Source organism: Protopterus annectens, chromosome 8.part0, assembly GCF_019279795.1.
Source record: "Protopterus annectens isolate FY-2018-M chromosome 8.part0, PAN1.0, whole genome shotgun sequence".
Taxonomy (NCBI): Eukaryota; Metazoa; Chordata; order Ceratodontiformes; family Protopteridae; genus Protopterus; species Protopterus annectens.
The window spans coordinates 629768823-629781325 of record NC_056741.1 but is presented as its reverse complement, the minus strand read 5'-3'; the positions used below and the strand labels follow the sequence as shown (position 1 = coordinate 629781325).

General features: G+C 40.4%; 1 protein-coding gene across 1 annotated transcript in view; it reads right to left on the bottom strand.

Moving 5' to 3' along the window:
- Positions 1–12503, bottom strand: part of LOC122808956 (calcium/calmodulin-dependent protein kinase type 1D-like) — a 1068410-nt gene that overhangs the window by 635753 nt on the left and 420154 nt on the right. The gene's annotated exons all lie outside the window — the stretch shown is intronic.

The window sequence follows — 12503 nt, the reverse complement described above, 5'->3', positions numbered from 1 at the left end:
AAGTTTACTTGGGGGCAATTATAGGGGGGGGCTGTTCTGGGTTTGCCAGTATGCCCAGATTCACCAGGAGAAATCACCGAAGCTGTCCCTTGGACATGCTTGGTTTGGGGCTTTTTTTCTTTGTAAAGTATAGGAGCTGTTTCCTTAGCAAGGTACTTTGCAATTATAGGCTGTTTAGTGCCTACTATTAATTTTTCCTTGTTAACAAGGAGAGTTCAGTGTTTGTATGAGTTTAAGGCTTCCTAGTGCTTTCCAGCAGGTATTAGAGAAAGTGCTAGTCACAGGGAAGCTTAAAGGTAAGACTGAAAAGAATGCACTCTGCAGTGTGCACTAGAGAAGTTAGATGTGAAAGTAGGTAACTTGAGTTTTACCTGTTTAAAAAGTTAAGGTTTGGTGGAGAGATACTATTTTTAAAACAGCAAGATGGATTGAAAGGGGTGGTCACTTTTGTATTTTGGTACAATGAAATACTGTAGGATGACCAATAAATTTAAATAATTGAAGGGGTGGGATTTCAAAAATGATGATTTTGTGATTACTCACATAAGCCAGTGAAAGTAGAGAGAAATGAGATATATGGTCAGATTAACATAAGAGGCAGGCAACTAGAAAGACAGTGGTATTTAACAAGACAACTTAAATAGGTGGGAGGGCGGGAAAAAAAAAATTCTGCCTGACTCAGAACAGAGAGAGCTGCGGTCTCTCTTGAAGTTTTAATATGCTGTTAAAACAGAATGCAAGCAAAACACAAAGTAAAGAAAACAGACTACAGTATTCAAAATATAGAAAGGCAATACAGTAATACAAGAAATAACAGCAAACTAACCTTTCCTTCACAGCAAAGTGTAGCAGAGTCTGGATGAGCCTTTCTGGTAAACTATATATGTGTGTGTGTGTGTGTGTGTATATATATATATATATATATATCTATATATATATATATCTATATATATATATATATATATATATATATATATATATATATATGCATACACGATGTATGTGTGTGTGTATATATATATATATGTGTGTGTGTATATATATATATATATATATATATATATATATATATATATATATGTATATATATATATATATATATATATATATATAATATACATACACGCACATATATATATATATATGTATCACACCGCTCAACCAATTGGGGACAAATTTCAACAGATTCAGGGACAAGTAAAGAAAAAATCATGGACACTTTTAAAATATTACTATTAACTTGAAACATTGACAGAATCAGAGCATATGAATTAATACACATTTTCTTAAGTAAAAAAAGTTCATAACTCTTAATTATTGTCATTATTCAATAAGTGTAATTCACCACCTTTCCTCCAAAAGTCACTAGTTTTAGGAGGGATTAAGAGGGACAGAGGTATAATTTGAGTCGAAATCAGGGACGTCCCTGAAAATACAGTTGAGACGTTATAATATGTATGTGTGTGTGTGTGTGTGTGTGTGTGTGTGTATATATATATATATATATATATATATATATATATATATGTGTATGTGTATATATAATATTGGGGGGAGAGCAACATTTGGAGCCAAAATCAGGGCAGTTGAGAAGTCAGGATATACCTAATTGTATAAAGTGATTTATTTGTGGGTGCGTCTGAACCTCTTAACGCAGGAAATCTGGACAAGGCCACCTATATTGGGGGAACAAACAGTATTAACAATTGCTCTTGTATAAACTTAGACAGTTGATAGAATAACAGATCTTGCTTTAGCATGCATTTTTCTGAAGGGTATGAAGTCTACAACTCAGTGTCTGTCATTATTTACTGACTTCATTCCTAAATGATTTGCCTGAAAAACCACACATTTTATGAGGAACAAACAAAACAGAAGCAAAAATCTGTTCATTCGGTGAAAATCTGGGCAGATGAGAGGTATAATTCAGCCGGGATACTCGTGGGGCAGAAATCCTATATGACGGACTTGGCTCCCTAGGTGTGAACAATAAGTAGCCCCCCCCCCCAAAAAAAAATAAAACTATGATTAAAGAGAAGTGATTGGTTCTGTCTGGCTCCTTCACTTTCAGTAGCATTCAAACGCCATCTGCAAAAATATTCAGTAACAAAAAAGCTTGTGCTCATTTACAGTTGATTTAACTGGTTCCTAATTGAACACATCCAACCAAGAAGTGAGAGGGGGCTTACCTGAGTTATCAGATAATCAATAAACACCTTCCTGACTGTATTAAATTATATTCCTTGTATAATATAGTACAGTTGTTGGAGGGCATTTTAAATTTATTGTTTTTGAACATTTTTCCATTAAACAAACAAAATGCATGTACCAATAATGACAAAACTGCCCAATTCAGAAAATTTCCATCATAAAAGTTTACTCAAACGTCTACAGTCTGCCAGTATCAGTACATATGCACAATCTCTGCAGAAGTAAGTCATCTAAACAATTCCACATTAGACATCGGTAACTAATGAAGAGGTTGCTGGTAGCAAACTACTTTATATTTATTGTTATATCTACAAATAAAGTGCCTGTTGCGCTTGAGGAATACATTGCCTATGTTACATTAAAAGAATAAACTATTAATATTGCAATAGGGAATGGATGGCAAACTGATAACAGGTTTATAGATGTTCTTCGTCTTCCCTTGCTGCAGTCCTGACAATTGGGTATAGTCCGCGTCCCAGTCGGCCCGAATACCAGAGTATAAGGCTGACGTCGGTCATGGCGCCTTAGACTGACGTCAGTACGTCAGGGTACTAATGCGCATGACCGGCGTCATTTCCTCAGTCTTTTTTGCCGCATGGTCCGATGCAGAAGCAATTTTGCGAGTGCAGGTTGGCGTTCTGAGATTTTCCGAAACCGGAGTTTCAGACCGAGTACAGAGTTGGCTAAGTAACCCCGTTGGGGAACATTTTGGTTTTTTCTTGCCTCAGTATTTAACCGGATGTCAGAAAAAGTGAATAACTGTATTTCTTGTGGGAAGCAGATACCGCATAGGGATTACCATACATTGTGTATACCTTGTTTAGGGCCTGAGCACGACGTTGTTGGTTGCCGCTCTTGTGCTAGATTTAACAAAGCACTATTAAGAGGAGGCTTGATTGTGCTAGGTTAGTGTTTGGAAAGCGTTGCAATTATACTATGCCGTCGGATGCTCCGACGCCTGCTTCTTCTAAGAAGCGCAAGGACAAAACAGTGAAGTCTAGGGGTGAGGAACCGGCAGTCCCGGACGTCGGTCCTTTAGAAGGCTCAGGGGAGCCAGAGGTTCTGCCAGGAGTCTCTATGGAGTCTCAGGCAGATACTTTACTGTTACAGGATGTGCCCTCTCAGGAGGTAGGCCAGGCTGAGGGGCTTCTCAGGTAACTGTTCTTCCCTCTCTTCCCAAGGTAGTTAGGGCCTCTCCTTCTGTTGCCAAAGCTTCTTTTAGAGGAAGGCCAAGTTCAGCTTCTGTAGGGGCTTCTCCTAGCATTTCGGGCTCTGTGCCTAAGAAACATATGCTTAAAATGGCAGAAGATTTGATTACTCTGATTAGAGGTTCTATGCCCCACCTGATAAGAGGCCTAGGGTGGAACAGGAGTTTGATAGTTTTGAACAGTGTTCACAGGCTTCAGAGTCTTCTGTGGAAGACTTGCAAGAGTTTCCTACTTATTCTGATTCTGATGTGGATGATTCCACTCCTTCAGCTTCTCCTCCTGAGGATTTTTCATTTTCAGAGACTCTTCACTCCATGAGGGAGCACTTTAAATGGGAAGGCCAAGATTACTCTGACTCCAGAAAAAGGCTTAGGGAATTCTTGTTTTGCCCCAGCATAGGCCCTTAGCTATTCCTCCTGTGTTGAATGTGGTGGAGGATGTTTTGCAGAGGCTTCTCTGAACCCTGATTCCTTGCCTCCTGCTCCTGTTAAGCCTGATAGGTATTATAGGGTGCCCGAAGCTCATAAGTATTTGTTTAAGAGTCCCAGGGCGGACCCAGAAACTGTTTCTCAGGGGCCTAAAGGTGTTAAAGCTTCTGTGGTTAAAATCCTGTACCCTCTGATAAAGAGGCAAGGGCTTTGGATAGGTGGGGTAAGAAAGTATATACTTCTTCCACTCTAGCCATGAGGGCGTTGAATTGTCAATTTCATATGCTTAAATATCAGAATTATCTCCTTTCACAATTGAAATCTAAGGTGGATGCTTTGGCGGAAGGTATTGAGTGTAAAGAATTGCTGGATTTGGTTCATGTGTCTGAACAAGTGGGTAAGCATTCTTTGCAGTGTGGTTTTGATGCTGTTCAGGCCTCCTCGAGGGTGGCTGCTACTAGTTCTGTTCTTCGCAGACATGCATGGTTGAAGGATCAGAATTTAGCTGAGCATGTTAAGACCAGGATTTTGGATGCTCCTTTACAGTCTGATGTGTTGTTTGGACCGCCTGTGGAAGCAGTTTTAAAGAAAATGGAGGACAAAGCTAAGTCTATGCAGACTGTTAAAGATTTTGCAGGTGCAGCCTCCAGTTTAGTAGAAATTGGCCTGCTAAGGGGTGGACATATCCTGCTTATGGTTCCCAGTCTAGGGGTAGGTCTAGTCGTGGTAGGGGCAGGGCTCAAGGTTCGTTTAGGCCTAGATCAGACAGTTCACCTGCTCAGACTTCTGGTGAGGGCAGGGGTCAGTCCTTTCGTAAGCAGAACCAATGACCTGCCTTTTCAGCTGCCAGTGGACTCGTCTGGCAGCTCCTTTGGGAGGAAGATTGTCTCTTTTCAAAGAAAATTGGGATTTAATCACTCAAGACAGATGGGTGCTGGATATCATTCATCACGGGTACAGATTTTATTTCCACACAATGCCCCCTTTCAAAGGCATGCCAGATGTTCCTCCTCCACAAAGAAAAGAGGCTCACAAGCAAGTTTCTCAGTTACTCCAGATAGGGGCTATTCAGCCAGTCCCTGTGTCAGAAAGGGGCTTCGGATTTTATTCTCGCCTGTTCCTAGTACCAAAGATGGGGAACACGTGGAGACCAATTTTGGATTTATCTATCCTCAACACTTATCTGGACATTCCCAAGTTCAAGATGTTGACGTTACAGCAACTGTTACCTCTGCTGGGCAAGGATCACTGGATGGTAACTTTGGATCTCAAGGAAGCTTACCTTCATGTGCCCATAAGGCTAAGTTGCAGAAAGTATCTGCGGTTTCGAACTGGAGATTTTCATTATCAGTTCTCTGCATTGCCCTTTGGCTTATCTACTGCGCCCAGAGTATTCTCAAAGGTTCTGGCTCCAGTGATAGCTTACTTCAGGCTTCAAGGCATTCAAATTTATCCTTACTTGGACGACTGCCTGATTCTGGCTCAAGAAAAGGAACACCTTCTACAGCATCTGGAATATGTCATAGCAGTGCTAAGATGCCTAGGGTATTCTGTGAACGAAATAAAGTCCAGTCTAGTACCCTCTCAAGACATGTGCTTTCTGGGTGTGAGACTGAATACAGCAGCCCAGATGGCCTTTTTAACCCCGGACAAACAAAAGAGTCTGTCACTTTACTTCCATCAACTATCTCATCAGTCCGTGCTGACTGCAAGGACAGTCCTTCAAGCATTAGGGTTCATGGCATCTTGTATTCTGGTGCTTCCCAATGCCAAACTGCATATGAGGAAGCTGCAATGGTATCTCAAAATGTATGGACACAGCACTGCCAAGATTTGGACACTGTCATTCAAATAATACCTTGCCTTCAAAAGGAATTCTTGTGGTGGGCTCAGGAATGTCACCTAAACAAGGGACTCTCTGTGACCCGCCAGAGGCGAGTCAGATTTTAACGACAGATGCCTCGGACACTGCTTGGGGAGCTCATCTAAATGGAAAGTGGATACAAGACAAGTGGCCTGCCAGACTACAGCATCTACATATCAACATGAAGGAGATGTTAGCAGTCCAGTTTGCATTGATGGCGTTCAAGGAGTTACTTCTTCCAGGGCAGGTGTTGATTCTGACAGACAACACAACTGTCATGTGGTACATCAACAAGCAAGGGGGAACACATTCTTATCCTCTATGCAGGCAAGCAATGATTTTATGGGAGACTGCGTTAAGCCTGCAACTGACTCTTCAGGCAAGGTTTCTGCCAGAGCACAGAACTCCCTAGCAGATGTATTAAGCAGACAAATCATGGATCCCCACGAGTGGAAACTGGATCTTCATGTATTTCAGAAATTGACAGTGTCATGGGGAACTCCAGACATAGATCTGTTCGCTTCTCCACTAAACCACCAGCTGCCAAAGTATTGCACAAAGGGGTTTCATCACACAGCTTGGAAAGTGGATGCTCTGTCTTTCAGTTGGAAAACCTTCATGTCTATGCCTTTCCACCTCTACCTCTTCTTCCAAAGGTATTACTAAAGGTCAGACAGGACAGGCCAAGGATGATTTTGATAGCTCCAGATTGGCCTCGGCAACACTGGTACCCACTTCTAAGGAGTCTTGTAAAGAAGCCTCCATGGCCTTTACCTCTGATTCCTCATCTGTTATCTCAGAAGGACGGTCATCTGCTCAATGTCAAGCTTCAATCTCTTCATCTCACAGCTTGGCATATTCTGTGTTGAAGCATGGTAGGTCTCAGCTTCCTCAACAAGTTTTAAATGTGATTATGGAAGCAAGAAGGCCTAGTACTAGGAGAGTGTCATGAAAAATGGAAGAGATTTTATTTTGGAGTACAGCAAAGAATTTGGAGATTTCAGAGCCTAATTTGAGTGTGGCTCTTCAATATCTTACTGAATTATTGGACAAAGGTTTGTCTTTCTCTTCCATAAAGATTCATGCTGCAGCAATTTCAGCTCACTATGATTGTGACCCACCTTTGTTTTCGCATCCTTTGTTCAAGCAGTTTCTTAGAGGGCAAAGAATATAAGACCCCACGTAGAGCTCCTACTCCTGCTTGGGATCTCAATTTTGTGTTGGAAAAACTTACTCTACAACCTTTTGAGCCTGCAGCTACTGCTGAATTGAAATATTTGTCATGGAAGACTGCTTTTCTGTTGGCTATTACTTCTGCAAGAAGGGTGTCTGAGTTGCAGGCCCTTATGGCAGTAGAGCCCTTTTTGATTTTCCATAAGGACAGGGTATCATTACGTACTAATCCTTCCTTTATGCCTAAGGTGGTTTCTAGTGTGGCTTTAAACCAAACTATTCATTTGCCTACGTTTTTTGCAGATCCTCAAAATAAAGGGGAAAAGATTTTGCACACTTTAGATGTTCACAGGCAATTGCGTTATTATTTGTGCAGGACTAAAGATTTTAGGCAGTCTCAGCAGTTACTTGTTTCTTTTGCTTTAAGTTCACAGGGCAAGCCTGTGTCAAAGCAAACTATTTCTAGGTGGATTGGCTTTTGCATTGCATTTTGTTATTCCCATCATGGCAAAGAGGTTCCAGCTGGGATTAGGCCTCATTCCACTAGGGCTACTGCCACTTCTACAGCATTTCTAAGGGGGGTGGCAACTAAGGATATTCTGGAGGCAGCTACTTGGAGTTCAGTGCATACTTTCTCTAGGCATTATCACCTGCCTATATACTCTAAGACTAGAGCTGGTTTTGCCACAGCTGTTTTACAAGGCATGTTGTCAGCTCCTGCTACTTTATAATTTGCCAGCCTCCCTTACCTCTGCTTTGGGATTCTACCCAATTGTCAGGACTGCAGCAAGGGAAGCGAAGAACATAGTACAGTTTTGTACCTACCATAAATGTAGATGTTCGAGGATTCCCTTGCTGCAGTCCAATTTACCCTCCCTCCTTCCCTCTGTGTTTCAGGGTGGTTGTGTAGGTGAGTTTACATGTTTATATTTTTGTATATATATTACTGTATATATTGTACATGTTTTTGGTGCAGGTTGTTTTGGGACTTGTCTTTTGGGTCTTCTGACATCTGGGGCAAGAAAAGACTGAGGAAATGACGCCGGTCATGCGCATTAGTACCCTGGCGTACTGGCGCCAGTCTAAGCGCCATGACCGACGCCAGCCTTATACTCTGGTATTCGGGCCGACTGGGACGCGGACTATACCCAATTGTCAGGACTGCAGCAAGGGAATCCTCGAACATCTACATTTATGGTAGGTACAAAACTGTACTTTACTAGGTATCTCCACCAAAGAGGACTTTCATAGGACTGCAGCATCCACTCCCTTTAAACGTACAACACAGTACAGTATCATCAATGTATCTACATACTGTGGGAGTAGAACCCACAGCCTTCTGCTTCAAAAGCATTTATTCAAACTGTTATGCTATTAACAGTACAAGCAGACTCAGCGTAAGTAGCACTAAACTTCTCAACTGCATCTCTCAACTTTGCAGCACAAGAAATTTGGAAAAAGCCAAAATGTATTCGGTGGGGGGGGGGGGGCAAAAGCCCCAAAACCAGGGACACATTTTAAACATTGCTTGTATAATCTTGTAAAGTTGCTAGAATAAAATGTTGTGTTACAACCATGCATTTCACTGCCAATACTTGAACCCAGGACCCTGTGCACTACAGTCAGAGAAACATACCACTATGCCAAATCAGTTGCTGCTTGAAACTCATACAAGAAGACAAACTTAAATGGCTCTCATTTAGTGAATTCAGTTCTCACCATAGCTCTCAACCTATTAGCACAAAAAACCTGGGAAAAGCCATTAATGGGGGAATATATCCCCCAAAATAGGGACAAATTTCAAATATTGATCTTATAAACTTAGAAAAGTGCTAGAATAAAAGGTTTTGTGTTGCTATTTATTTTCTGAAGAATATGTCTGAAATTCAAATGCCTGCCATTATTTAATGATTTCAGTTCTTCACTGATCATAAAATCTGTGGTTTTCTGGACTTTTGTAAAGAACAGAGCAGAACAAAAATATTAGGCAAAAGTCTGGACAGTTTTCACAAGTGGTACTGGGTAGGGAATTCAGGCTCTTGCTTACCTGTACCCAGTGTGCAGGGTTTGAGCCTAAGTAACGATAGCCACCAGGTATATTTAACTGGGGCATTTCACACACGCACCCCCACCCCCACCCACCCATACCACCATGGAGATCCTTCACTTGCAATAAATACAAATTACTCCTACCTGCCTTTATATTTCTTTGCAGCAGCTTTGTTCCTTTCCTTGTAAGAAATACAAATTCCCTCCCCTTGCAGTGGGAGACCATCAGTAGCTATCCATGTATGTGATGTTGCAGTCTGATTTCCCTTGTATCCACGAATGTGATGACAGATGTTGCAGTCCTATTCCCTTCCAGCCCTTACCACATAGGCTTCTGGGCATCTGTACACTGATGCCTTCTCTTTGTAATCTGGGCTGGTTAAACAGCAGTCTGGATTTATAGAACCTCATCAAGCATGCATGCGCATTTCGAGTTCTGGGACTCGCAGCTAAAGATTATCTTTTTAAAATTCTTTTCCCGATTTTACAGCTGGGGCTGCAGTCCTGCAGTCTGACAGCACAAGCTGCCTCTGGTTACTAGCCACCTGGAATTTTCTTCCTCGTGATGATAGAAGTTTTATGGAATACTGAATATTCTGAAGTGATCTGCTGGGTCACCTATGAGAATTATACGCATTTACCTGCATTCAGGGCACCAGTTAACTGTTAAGCCATTGTTATTTAACATCCCACACTGAACACTAGGGTAACTTTTTTCCCTACACTTAAGGATTTTCTATTGTAGAATAAAATTATTTTTTCTTTGGGCTACTTTATGTAAAATATCAGTATGAGTAGTTACTTCTGATTTCATAATCACTCCCTTTTTCGTTAGTTTTTACATGGGTTTGGGTAACATGTCAGTGTTGATCATTTTTAATCCATCCACCCTTGGCCATCTATCTCAGTCACTCAACCACTTTAATGACCCATTTCTTTTGGGTTGTTAGCTTTTTTGCCCATTCGTTTGTGTGGTGTGAGTGAAATGAGCTGGAACAACTATGGTCAACACAACAGTGATTTGAGTCGCCTACCAAACTCCCAGTAGGCAGTTTCATCTTCAACTCTTGCTAATAGAGCTTGGATGCAACAATTAGATATACTAGTTTTTAGCCAGTGCATTACACCGCTGGAGCTGCTGAAAGCCATAGAGATCTATTCATTCACTTACACTGCTGTAGTTGTCAGCCAAGCATGACCTACCTTCATGTAGGTGTCAGCCAGGCAGACAGCTAGACCTTCTCCCTGCCCTTAGAATTGGTCAGCTTGCATCATCCCCTGTCCATTTGTTCCACAGCCTATGCTGTTAATCAAATATGGGTCTTCTACTTTACAGATGCTGCTTTATCCATCTATACCATGGAGCTGAGTTTAAGTAGTTACATTATTATTAAGTTATCAGAATCTGGATATATTTTTCTGTCAGTTTAGTGAGCGAGATTATATTTAATAAATTAATTTCTAGCTCAATAATAAACATTTCTGCAAACAGACGTTGTTCTGCAACTCTCTCTATAATGTTTTGTTGCCAAATAGCTAATTTTGTAGCTGAAAATGGCCTTTGGACCAGTCCATTTACACAGTTATAAGTAAAAAGAAATTCATAAATACCAATTATATAAAGTTATGAAAAAAAACAGTGGTTATAAATAAGATCATACAAGTAAACTTAAAGAATTCTACGGTAACACAGAAATTCTGTAATTTTGAATAGTATGTGGCACACCTCATCACTAAGGGCTTTTCATCCAGAAAAAAGGAGGACATTGTCCCACTGTACTCATCCCTCATTAGACACATTATAGAGTATAATGCCCTGTTTGGTATGTACCTCACAAGGCATCTGCAACAGCTGGAAAGGCCACATAAATACCTTACTAGAAGAATCACAGGCCTAAAGCAGATGCCATATGCTGACAGTCTATAAAAAAAAAAAAAAACTCCAGCTATACTCTGTGGCATATCGTCTACTCAGAGGCGATCTCTGCTTAACATACAAGGCCATGTCAAACCCTGAGCTGCTGGACATGCTCCACTTATAGAAATCCCAATCCCTCAGAGCCACACACTCCAGGGATCTAAACCTGGTCATCATAATGAACAAAACATTTTGGAGGGATAGGTTCCTGACCCAGAGATTCCCTATACTCTGGAATAGACTTGCCCATACATGTCAAGCAGAGTGCCTCCTTGGCCCTCTTCAAAAGGACCCTTGATGATTGGATGGGAGATGGGAAATTCACCCCGGGGATCATGTCAGTCGCCCTGCTAGACAAGGGTCCAGAGAAGTAAATATTGTGGGAAGAAATATCCAGAGAATTGTTATGGCTAGGCTTGTATAGGCCCTAGGGCTGATAGCCTAGTACCAACCTATGAACCTAAGTAAGTGTGCAGATATCCTTCTACATCCTGAAGTGGCCTTTGGTATTCACATCAAATGACCATTCCAAAATCTAAGCAACTTTAGATTTAGATTACCAACAAAGTAGCACTGAGTAAAGAGCCTTCCACCGATATACAAAATCCAATAGCCAAAGAACAGAAGAGGCTCAACACGACCAATAACTTGAACGAAATAAAATACTTTAATGCTGCAGCAAGTAAGCGCTTTCATGTTTCAGGAACGCTTCATCAGACTTAAATAACTACCATAAAATCAAACTGTTTAAATACTATTCAAAAATGCAATCAGAAACATAAATCAATTAATATTTCTTGATCATTCATTAAAAAACTTTTCAAAACATCCCTATGAATTTAATACAACACATATAAATAAATATATCAAATAAAATATATCAAAATACATTAAAATATTTTCAAATCACATATACAGTCAGAGGTGTATAGGAAATCATGCTGGAAGAACAACATCTTACATCGCACTAGTATGCATCCCAAGCATGTTTTTTCTAATATAGTTACTGGACAGGGCATGAGAGTTTCTAGACTTACTACAGATGAAGAAATATTTAATAAGACACAACAAGTACTAATGGAAAATTTTAAAACAAGAGGTTATGATACACTTGAGGTGAATGAAGCTTTAATATCTGTTGAATTAAACAGGAATAATAGAGGGAAACCATATTTATATAGACAGAAGAGAGAGCAAGGTTTGAGAAATAACAATAACCATAAACAAAGTTATAAGAGACTGACCATCCCCTATTGTAATCTAGATAAGAAAATAAAAGATGTAATTAGGAGAAATTGGAATATCTTAACAACAGATGACAAGATAACAGAGATAGTAGGTGATAGACCCAGTTTTGCATATAGAAATATGAAGTCGCTTAATAGATTATTGTGTTATGAGAGTGAGGGCCCCAGACCTGTTAACTCAATGAGAATAGGAACTTTTCCTTGTAGGAATTGTAACCAATGTGCTTTTATATCTGGTAGCAATAATTTTACACATCCAGACACTGGCAAGACTTATCATATGAATTTTCATGCTGATTGTAAGTCTAGAGACATTATATACATTGCTGTATGTCGGACTTGTTCGTGCTTTTATGTGGGCATGACAAATAGAAGCTTGAGAGAGCGCATCAGAGAGCATGTATA